The following is a 12108-nucleotide window of genomic DNA, read 5'->3' as shown; positions in this document are numbered from 1 at the left end:
TTACACGTCAAGAACTGAAATCTTCAGGAGCAGAGTCTGTTGAACCTTGCCAGAAGCAGAACAAGATGACAATTGCCGTCAGTGGTGGATAGGTTCATAGAGGAAACAGGTAGGTATTGTAGGATAGACATTGAACGTAACTGTATAATTGCTAAGGTCACCATTTCGCATATTCTTATTCCAATAAAACCAAAGGGAGGTAACGTCATTTTACAACTGTTAAGGTTTTTAGTGACAGGGGTTTTACCCTCCATGCGGAGACAAGACATACGCCTCCTCGCGTTAATCTCACTCAGCCTGAATGGGACTAGGGAAGGCCTGGAGCTTACGCTGTCAAAAACGGCCACGATATCCGGTGGGTATCAAACACGCCTGTTGATACTCATCCGTATATCAAACACACCCAACGTTTCTAAACTTACATTAGTGTTCCTTAAGCAGATCGTCCACTAACCAGATCCATGGGGGACTGGTGTGCATTCAACGTGCTGTCGTCAGCATTTACAAGTACCTTGTCCTTGCTTGGAGACATTTCAAACCAGAGCAAAAGCTACGCCACTCAGGAAGAGGGAGAGGGGAGGACAGATGAAAATGAAAAGCAGATGAACAATCTGCATTGGAGCAAGATACCACTATCACACGTAGACCTAATTAGGTCCGCCTGTCAGGTTTACCTGATACCTGATGAGCACACACACTATCAGGTAGACCTGACAGGTACGTCTGAAAAGGTTCGCCAGTCAGGTCTACCTAATAACTGATTCTGAGTAGCTGGCCTTAAGTATAGGTAGGTACCCTTGTTTGAATAGGTAGGTACCCTTGTTTGAACACGGCAATACCATAGACAAAGAAGAAAAAACTTTGGTTACGAATTACAAAAATGTCAAGAAACATACAAATCCTCAGGAGAGTTCTAAATACATCATACACCATATTTTAACACAAATACAACAGTTCTAAATACAAAACATCACCTTAAGCATAAGCTGTATCAGTATTTATGTATCTGTGTAGCAATTCTAGCATGTTAATCATGAATAGCAAGGTGGTTTTAAGACATTTCTCTCACTATAGTAAGTCCCAAGTACTCGAATAGTATAGGTAGTGTATAGTACCTACTATCTACCTTCTCTAGTAACAGTAGTAAACTTTCATTCATAAAATTTAATGTACTTTTTTTGCTCGCACTCAGAAGATGTACTTTTTTTCTTCGATTGTTGGTTGGAGGTCGAACAACAGAACCTTCTACAATGCTACAAGGTAAGCCAGCATCTTGCCATCGCGCTAAACCACAAATACAAGTACATATAAGTAGGTACACATTAGAGGTAATGAAGTATTCTGGAGGGCATTAACTAACCGTAAGAAGGGCATAGATATGTTCTGCAAAAACGAGTTTACGCTGATAGCCTTTCACCAATATTTTAAAAATATTTCACGTTTTCTGGTACCTATCAGGTAAAAGGTAAAAGCTCGGACATAGAGTCATCTTCAAGAATATAATAATATCTACCTATATTTTTTTTTTTAACATTATCTCAAAAAAAGTCGATGCCGTGCCCATTTTTACTTTCCTTTTTAAAGTCTACTTCTTCGGTTTCCTAGTTGGCTTTCAACGACAATATTGTTGGAAATTGAAAATATTCCAAAGTCGATCTACCTCGAAATTTCTCACGTGAGTGTATAATTTAGTAATGCGTTCATCAGTCAGATGAGATCATAAGTCTCTGGAATACCACCAATTCATAGCACAAGTTCTAACATGATACCCAGTATAAATGCAATTCTATAGAAATGCTTTGTTTGAACAAAGTGAGGGTGAGGGACAATCTTGGACACTTTGGTCCATGGGGATGATTGCCATTTTGGGTTGGCACACAAAGTGTTCAATCGCGGGAAAGGGACCAATCAAAGGTCTCAAAAATACATATGTGTATCTCCATGAAGTACTGTTAGAAAATACTAACGGTTGTTTGGCTTAAATAAAAAGTACCAATATAATATACACCCCAACGTTAACACAGACGAAAGTCCATAACGTTGGGGTATATCCACTAAAATACAAATCACAATGTCATAATATATTTTTATTAAATTGTAACGTTAGTTGATGTCATTGTAAAGAACAAAATAAAATTACATTCTTTGGAAAAAAAAAAAAAAAATTGGCAGCGGAACATTTCCCCCAAACCTTCCTGCAAAAGGATAATACAACTTTCAGCAATTACAGGAGCGTCTCCATAGCACACAAAATGCCAAGGGTAGAGGACAAAGTTCAATAGAAGACATTAGAATGTGGGAGTAGGTTTGTTTTCACAACGAAGAGATCCATTAAACTTACTGTTTATGTTTACGGTCGTGAGAAAATGAAAAAAAAAGAAGAAGAAAACTGTTTTCGCAAACGCTATAAAACAGTTTTTACCGAGTCTCCCTCGACCTTTGCAACTTATGGTCTCGAGAAAGAAAAAAAAAAAGATCTGTTCTTAAAATTTGAAGTAATACATTTACAGAGAAAGGATGAAAAGGCAGAACGAAGACAGGAGCTCCCAAAAAAAGACCTCTAGTCTTGGGTCCTTTAGTAGCAACTTTTGTGGAACTATTTCCAGTTTCCAGTATTTCCACAAAAGTTACATTAGTAACGAAGATACTCCTGGTATCCGATATCCGCCCGGAATAACGAAAAAGTGCTTAAACTTACCCTGAAGGCGGGGGAGGCAGCTTTTCGCCGGTTGCAGCACAGACAGCCGAGCAGGAAGACAACGGAAGTGACTAGACAAAGGAGTACGATGTAGGCGCCCCAGGAGGTGAGGGCTCCCAGTCCGCCCAGAACATCAGTACTGGGTGGTGCATCTGTCAACAGAAGGGAATAAAATTGATAAGTATATATGGACAAGTTGGACAAGGGTGAGGGCTGTTTGCTGAGGCTTAGGTGTTAAGCTGTGTCCACACATAGTCGACGCCGTCCATCGATGATCGATCGACAAGATGAATATAAATCTATGAATCTTTGTTGTCAAGGTAATATACTGTTTCAGTCGACGTAGATCGACGGAGTCGACTGTGTGTGTGTGGACACAGATGCAAGAGACCCTCCAGGGGTACGCGAGAAAAAATTGAGTAATGGCGAACTAAGAATAACAAAAGCAAAATATTGACAGCTTATCAGTGCAATACTGCTCTCAATTAAGAAAGTGTAAGATTTTATTCATAATGCTGAATTCAAAATGACAATCGGTAACTTGATTGTAGAACACATTATGATGGTTGCGAGGGTTCGCGAGATTAAACCCGGCTACCGAACTACCCAAGGGGTACGTGGGCGAAGAAAGTTTGAGGACCCCTAGAATAGACTAATTCTAGTCTGCAGTAGCCGTTCTATTGGTACAGTCGTTCTAGTAGTCTGTGCAATTGAATAGAAGTGTAACAATTGTAATTATACACGCCTTATTGTAATGTGTGTGCTGGGATCTCTGATGAAGAGTGTCATCCCACAGAATAGATACTAATCTAGCATTCTAGTTCACGATCGGTCCACGGGAGAGCTATGAGGAAAACTCTGGGTGCTCGTCAAAAAAAAATTGAGAAACTTATGGCCAGGACCACAATCTGAATTAAAACTTGGTTTAAGATTAATTATTTATTGGATTAATCAAGTAATCCGATGAAATCAGAGATTTCACTAATGGGAGAATTTCTAATGATCCAGAAAGGAGTTTTTAAAAACTCCTCCTTTTTGGATCACTGAAAACGCCTTTTTGGATTTACAGGCTGCCAAAGTCAGTATGTCCTCTTTCGCCACTCGTCTTCCTTTTGTATCCCTGGTGCTATTTTAACATTCTTTCAGGTATGTAAATACATACAATAGATACCTACTCGTACCTACCTCCTCAGCCTCACTGTCTATTTCAAGGCACTCGATCCTTGTCGAATTTTTCGCCTGTCAATTACGCTTTTCTGGCACTTTTCCTATATTTTTTACCCGTGTAACTATTTTTTTTTTTTTAATAGGTATCTAATACATATTCATTTTTCGCTCGTATCCTCTAACACCGACCCTCCTTATCCAATGTTTACTTTACCTCTCCTTTCCTTTCTTTATCCTTGCTTCTTTTTCTTTCCTTTGTTCTCTTCTTCGGCCCTCCCTTCTGTTTCCTCTGCTTCTTTTATTATCTTCTTCCTCCCTCGCCTTCTCTTTTCAGTTTCCTTCTTTCCTTCATTTTCCTCTCCTTTCCCCAAGCTTTCAGGAAAACAGATTTGTGAATGTGATTTTTGACCGCTTCGTTTTATTTATGTTAGGTTGAATTATTTTTTACATGAGAATCCTCAATTCTCTGAAAAATTTAGGTAGGTACCTTTTATGGGAGCCTAGAAGCCCATTCAAAAAAGTCACTCATCCGGATTCCGGATACCAAACTCATACAACTTTGGTAACTTCAGTGATCCATGGAAAACTTGTACGAGTACACTGTGCTATCGACGCTACCAAAAAAGTTAAAGAGTCTCTCTATGACGTCACACCTGCCTCGGTGGTGTAGTGGTCAAGGCGCTCGCCTGATGGTAAACAGGAGGGCGTGGGTTCAATCCCAGCCAAGGTATGGAATTTTATCCTCAAAATAATTTGAGAATTTGACCACAATAATAGTAGTAGCCTACTGCTGCAGTAAAGGGACTTTTCAGTTTCATGCGGGCAGTATAAATGAATACTATTAATTATTATTTATTTAGTTTTACAACGCGGTATAAGACTCCGATTTGTCAAATGCTAACGAGAGAATGAAACACCTTTCAAAGTCCACACAAAACAATAAAATGCAAATACTTAAAGCTTTGCTGCCAGGCTTACGATAGTGGATAATGATAAATTGATTACGCTCATTATCATCCAATAAAATTTACGAGTATTTATTTGCGGTGTGCTACTCAAGGTCATCGAGAACTCCGTCATTGCTTCCTCATATTACGAAACAACCCGTGAATATTATTCTTATTTCATTTTTTTATTTTATTTTTATTTCTTTTATTTTTTTGTCGAGACAAATGCATATTTGTCATAATGCACTCCGTCAGGGGTATTGAAGTGCAAATTTTTGTCGACACTCATGGATACAATAATATTACTTAAATACCTAAGTATAGGATGTATAGCTTCATTTTGTACTCTTTTAAGTATGCTTTATTTTGTTCTCTTTGAAAAGGACAAGCTGCGGTTTCATTGATTACGTACTTCTAGTCTTACGATGTCGCACGACGTTCCAAGAACCAAGAACAAACCTCATCTGATCAGTTCTTTCCTAAGGTGTAGGGGCAAACAGCCCTATAGGTTGGATTAAGCTTCTTATTATTATTTTATTTATTTTTTGTCTCCTGAAAAAAAGCCAATTTCGAGTAAGCGCTCTTTAGACTTAGCAGTGCGGTTATTTACATATTTACATACTCAAGCATACAAACCTAAGTCAATAGATCTTAATACCTACCTAGGAAGTAAATCAACATTGAATGAAAGCTTCTCTACATACCATTTTTATAAAATAAGCTCTTATATCATCTTATAGGGAAGGTTTATAATAGGAAGCTCTTATAGATCAAAATGGCGGCCCGCGGGCAGCATACGGCCCGCCTGGTCAAATTGTGCGGCCCGCTGCGAGCTGCGAGCCACAAGGGTAACATATTAAATATATGTTTGTATAGGTAGGTACTCATTACTCGTACAAGTCGTACAGCCAGATTGGTATCTGTTCTAGGCAGATCTAGGCTCGGGCTGAATAGAGACTCCTAGAGTCGTGTGGGTGTGTCTCTTTACTACATTAGTCACTGTGAGATTAGTCATGTTGTCAACAGTTGGGCCTACCCGTAGTACGAATAGTACAATGCCTACATTACCTACATGTTACAATAGGTTGAATAGATACATAGGTAAGTCATAAAAGTTATAACTACAGTAGAATAGGTATTGTCATAGTTAAAGTTGCAGATAGCACCATGTTATTTAACCCATAAAATAAACGAGACCTTGTTTAGACTGCTGGGGTAAAGGGACTTTTTAGTCTCATTCGAGTAAGACAAACAAGGTATATTCTATTCTAGAATCTATTCTATTCAGTGTTAATTGTTGAAATATGATTCCATTGCTTCCATCTTGACTTGGCCAAAAAATAAACCAGTAAAAATTGAACATAAGGCTATAGACCTGACTTTTAGTGTTACTGAAGGTTATTATTTACTAGCAAATTTTTTAGAAAAAATAGGTTGTATAAAAATGATTTTCAAGCTCTTAACGTCCGGGAATCCTAGAGAAGGGAGGGGGAGATGGAGAAGAAGAGAAGAGAGAGGAGGGAGATAAAACAGAGATTTCCAATTATAGGTGTTATTATTATAGGTGTTGGACGATACTCCTACATACGCAGATCAATTTGCTTTATGTGCAGTAGCAGCAGTAAATAGAGGTAAGTAGCTAGATTGTACAATTTGCTTTAACTACTTTTTTCCTCCCGCGGCAATTTATACAATTTTTCTCGTAAACATGTATTTTCCTATTTTCTAACGAAACGACTGCCAGTTTACAACTGTTAGCTGTTAGTAGTATACTTACCAGCAATTTATAACTTTCTGTTACTAGCAACTTTTATGTGTGAACTATCACAATAGTCAGCAATAAAGATGGAGAAAATAAAACTATTGTAGAAAACACAACCCAGACCCAAAGTTGTTACTTTCAAATGGGAGCGAAAGATATGAAAATAAAGGCCGCGGAGAAGGAATGAGGAAGGGAGAGAAATAAACGATATACATTTGAAACAAAAAGGAGAAAAAATATTACCTATAGGAAAGAGGAAAAGAAGGAATGGAATAATGTTAATATATTTTTTTATTATTATTATAATTTTACTACACTGGTCTGCAAAAATTTGGGATAATTCGAATTTCTAATTTTCTATTCCTTTACGAGTTTACGCTGATAGCCTTTCACCAATATTTTAAAAATATTTCACGTTTTCTGGTACCTATCAGGTAAAAGGTAAAAGCTGCTCGGACGTAATGTCATCTTCAAGAGTATATTAATATCTACCTATATTTTTTTTTAACATTATCTCAAAAAAGTCGATGCCGTGCCCATTTTTACTTTCCTTTTTAAAGTCTACTTCTTTGGTTTCCTAGTTGGCTTTCAACGACAATATTGTTGGGAATTGAAAATATTCCAAAGTCGATCTACCTCGAAATTTCTCACGTGAGTGTATGCGTTCATCAGTCAGATGAGATCATAGGTCTCTGGAATACCACCAATTCATAGAACAAGTTCTAACATGATGTCCTATATGCAATTCTTAAAATCTATAGAAATGCTTTATTTAGACTCAATCCTTTATTTAGAAATGCTTTATTTAGACTTTAACCTAGCCTAGTTAGCTTGGAACATACCGCGCCCGTAGGCGCTAGGCCGCGCTTTCGATTCCCACTCGGGCGAAGTTTATCTTCAACAGATAAGGGTAATTTTCGGAAGGGCTGGCTTTCTCCAATCTCCCCCCCCCCTCTCATTTTCATTTCGGGACCATAAGACCTCAGTTTTTACACTTCCCTTGATGAAACATCTTGAAAGAAAAGTAAAAAGATACCAGGAAATACAAGGATCCGAATTGAACTACATAAATACCTAATACATAATAATAAAGATCGGATTTCCGAGGAAGTTCAAAAATTTCCAAGTTGACTCATTTCGCTAACTCTGAATCTGTGATCTTCTTATGAGTCCCCATGATTCCAAAAAAGACCCATCAGAATGAGTCACAAGTCACACATAGGTTATACTATGAAATGTGAATTAAGTCTGACGTATTGTAGGTACTTACAAGTTCAGTGAATTTTAAGAAGATCTTTATAGTATCATCCTACCATCTTACCAAGATACCAAGTTGAAATGACAACTAATGCATAGGGAATGTACCAGATACACAATGTACCAGTATTACATAACGTACTTACCAAGGTATTCAACTAATACAACTACTTACAATACTTATGTACATAGGTAGATATAGGTACAACTGTTCATTAGGTGCATTACTATGATGTTTGCATCTCTAATATGATGATATTGATGATTGCATCTCTAATAGACGTCAACAGTTCTTTATGACGTCACAAATTGGCAAAAAAGAATCAAATATGTAATCATCAAATACTCTACTCATTGTACCTTAGGTACCCCTTTAGGAAGGGGTCAAAATGTAAAATTACATAACTAACATACATTAAATTGCTTAATATGTGTATCAAATTTAAACAAAACGGACCAATTTAAGAGAAAAAAACAACGAGCACAAAAATATATTTTATTGCGCAGTGTTGTCACATTTTTAGAAAAAATATTTTTCTTCTCTTTCTCTGAAAAAGCTGAAAGTTCTGAAAGCTCCTCAACTTTTCTTTAGCAAAGAAACTCCTAGAAAAGCCCTAAACTTTATCAAGATTTGGGGTGTACAGATTTTTCATAAGCTGTTTGGATTCACGGTAAGACACTGAGATTTACATTATTTGTGGAGAACAAATTCACGAAAATTGAGGGGGGCATTCCATCGCTGTGAAAACGGGTCAAAATGGCGACTCCTATTACAACTAAACTTCAAGCTGCTCATCCTCATCTCAACACTGTAACTCATGTTCTCTTCATTGCAGCTATTGCATTTAATTTACGTTTTCGATTCTATAAAGAGGACAATAAGAAGGAGCTTGTTTTTCCTGAAGAATCTAGAATCCATCCATCCCGTTACATAAGGAGTTCAGGTAGAAACAAACATTGTCTGCCAAGTATCCCCCCTCTCATTTCCCATCTTACTGAAATCCGAAATGAACTGCTCTAGTAAAGATGTGAATTTGAGCTGTATATTTTGTCGGGGTATGATGTGAACCCAACATGATCTGGATGCATGCTTTTAATTTCTCTTCCCCTCAAGGTATACCTATCACTTCAAGTGAATGCCGTGTCCTAAATTCGATAAACATCAAGTTCAAAATTGTTTTGCAATTTCTCCACTACTGTCATGTTTATAGTGTGAAGTCGATGACGACAACTTTGAGAAGCACTGGCCTAAACAGTTACATCTACAGCAGATAGTATCATCGTACTAACTATAGTACTATAGTTATTGCTATGGTGTGAATTTGAGCTGTATATTTTGTCGGGGTATGATGTGAACCCAACATGATCTGGATGCATGCTTTTAATTTCTCTTCCCCTCAAGGCATACCTATTTATTCAAGTGAATGCCGTGTCCTAAATTCGATAAACATCAAGTTCAAAATTGTTTTGCAATTTCTCCACTACTTGCCTTGGACTTCTCAAGACTTGTGTTAGAGGAAGCTTGCAGAGTGCAGACCCAAGGTGCGGGCACATCTCTTACTCCAAGAGAGGAAGGATGAGGAAGAGAGTAGAAGGGAAAGCGTACAAGATACAAAGGAGGGGGAAAAAGACGTGGAGGGAGAGAAAGAGTAAACGAAGAAACGGCATCAGAGGAGATAGGATGGGAAGGGGAAGGAGTAGAAGAGGGGAGAAAGGAGGGAGAAACAAAGAGGGAGGGAGGAGGAAGAAGAGAGAAGAGAAAGAGGAGTGTAGAAAAGAAGAGGAGGAGGATAAAGAGTAGACAGAGGGACAGAAAGGGAGGGGGGGGGAAGAGAGAAGAAAAGAGAGGACAGTATATGAAAAAAAAGAGAAAGGAAGGGAGGGACAGATATGGAAGAGAGAAGAGAAAGAGAGAAGAGAGAGAAAAAAAAGAGAGGACAGTACCTAGATGAAAAAAGAGAAAAGATAGGACATTTGAAAGCAAAAGGGTACCTAGGGGGGGGAGGAACAAGATATTCAATGAATTCAGTTTGTATTATTTTTCTGCACAGTAGAATGGAGTTTTCCCCACCATTTAAATTTACCTTTGTTTCACCAATACATGTGCAGTGTGCCCATTTAGAATGAAATATGTACAGGGAAAAAGAGTTGGCGAAAGGAAGGAAATAGGGAGAAAAAGTTAGTTTTTTCCCCCTTCTAAAAAAAAAAAAAAAAAAAAAAAAAAAAAAAAAAAAAAACTGCAAGAAAACAATACATGCCATTCAAACACTCTTTCTTCTCTGAGTTGGGAGTTGAGGTTTTTTCAGTAGCATACTCGTAAATTTTGAGACTACACTACTCACAGTACTCACCAAGATGAGGCCAGAATGGAGTTTTCCCCACCATTTAAATTTACCTTTGTTTCACCAATACATGTGCAGTGTGCCCATTTAGAATGAAATATGTACAGGGGAAAAGAGTTGGCGAAAAAGGGGAATAGGGAAAAAAGAATCTACATATTTCTACAAAGCTGCCTAACTTTCAGACCGGTGAGGGAAAGCACAGGATTTCTCATGACATTGCAACTCGTATTGTTAAATCCTGACTGACGGATACAAAACGAAGACGGATACAAAATACAAAAATTACAAAATCACTACACGGTTCCAAAACCATTCTAAACAACATCATGGAGTCATAGACCATCTGAACATGGCTATCTTTTCAGCCAACAATCCAACACAGGCCTAGCCTGGAGAGTATGAATAGGTCTGCTGAAGTACCTAGCTACCTAGGTGTCTTCTCTTGTAATAACGTTTCTGTAGGCAGTTCCAAAACCATTCTAGCAACAGCATAATTGATCTTAGGTACATTGCTATATTTTCAGAAATAATAAATAAATAAATACAGGGTGTCTACCAAAATGAGGATCGGTGCAACGGTTGGCGGCATTTTACCGCTTTTTGGCGGTTTTTGGTGTAATTTAACAATATCTCGGGAACGGAATGAGCTAGAGACTTGAAATTTGGTATGTAGTTCACAAATGTGACAAGGATGCAACACAAAACGCTTGGTTGAGATGGTTGCTGCGCTTGGCGGTATTTTGACCGGTTTTGGACAGATTTCGACCGTTTTTTTTTTGGTGGTTTTCAGCTATGGCGACATTGCATAACGGTTAGAGATATTGTAAAAGAACACTCAAATAAGCATCATTCAATAGGATAAGGAAAGTCGTGTGATGTTCACACCAGATTTTCGATTTTTTTTTCAACAAGAGTTTCCATTAGAGTATTTAAGATGACCAAGGAGTCTTTCCTATGTAACTTTTCACGAGAAATCGATCGGTGTAGAAATAAAATAAAATGGACCTGAAGAAAATGTATCTTCTCTTGTGATAGTGATTCTGCAGTCTGCAGATACAATGTGGTCTACAAGCTACAAGTAGGTACAACATCTTTTCAGTTCTAGGTGTAGAGTTGCAGACCGTACAAGTGAGCAGTTATTTTAACATAACCCAATGTTTACCTACCACTCAAGAGACTATTATTATCATTTATTCTTTAAAGGAAAAGACTTTTGTCTTAAGGTGTGTTCGCATGGTCCACCGGCCGTCGATCGATGTCGACTGAACCGTCCACACTGCCTCGATAACATAGATTCACCTCGTAGATCAACGGCTTGTCCACAAAACGCTTGGTTGAGATGGTTGCTGCGCTTGGCGGTATTTTGACCGGTTTTGGACAGATTTCGACCGTTTTTTTGGTGGTTTTCAGCTATGGCGACATTGCAAAACGGTTAGAGATATTGTAAAAGTTAGGGTAAAAGAACACTCAAATAAGCATCATTCAATAGGATAAGGAAAGTCGTGTGATGTTCACACCAGATTTTCTGATTTTTTTTTCAATTTTTTTTCAACAAGAGTTTCCATTAGAGTATTTAAGATGACCAAGGAGTCTTTCCTATGTAACTTTTCACGAGAAATCGATCGGTGTAGAAATAAAATAAAGTGGACCTGAAGAAAATGTATCCTCTCTTGTGATAGTGATTCTGCAGATACAATGTGGTCAAGCTACAAGTCGGTACAACATCTTTTCAGTTCTTGGTGTAGAGTTGCAGACCGTACAAGTGAGCAGTTATCTTAACATAACCCAATGTTTACCTACCACTCAAGAGTCTATTATTATCATCATTCTTTAAATAAAAGGACTTTTGTATTAACATGTGTCCACACATGGTCGACAGCCCGTCGATCGATGTCGACTGAGCCGGAGTGAGCCGTCCACACTGCCTCGATAACA

This window comes from Diaphorina citri, unplaced genomic scaffold (assembly GCF_000475195.1).
Source record: "Diaphorina citri unplaced genomic scaffold, Diaci psyllid genome assembly version 1.1 scaffold2045, whole genome shotgun sequence".
Lineage (NCBI taxonomy): Eukaryota > Metazoa > Arthropoda > Insecta > Hemiptera > Psyllidae > Diaphorina > Diaphorina citri.
The sequence above is the reverse complement of the archived record's forward strand: the minus strand, read 5'-3'. Positions refer to the sequence as shown.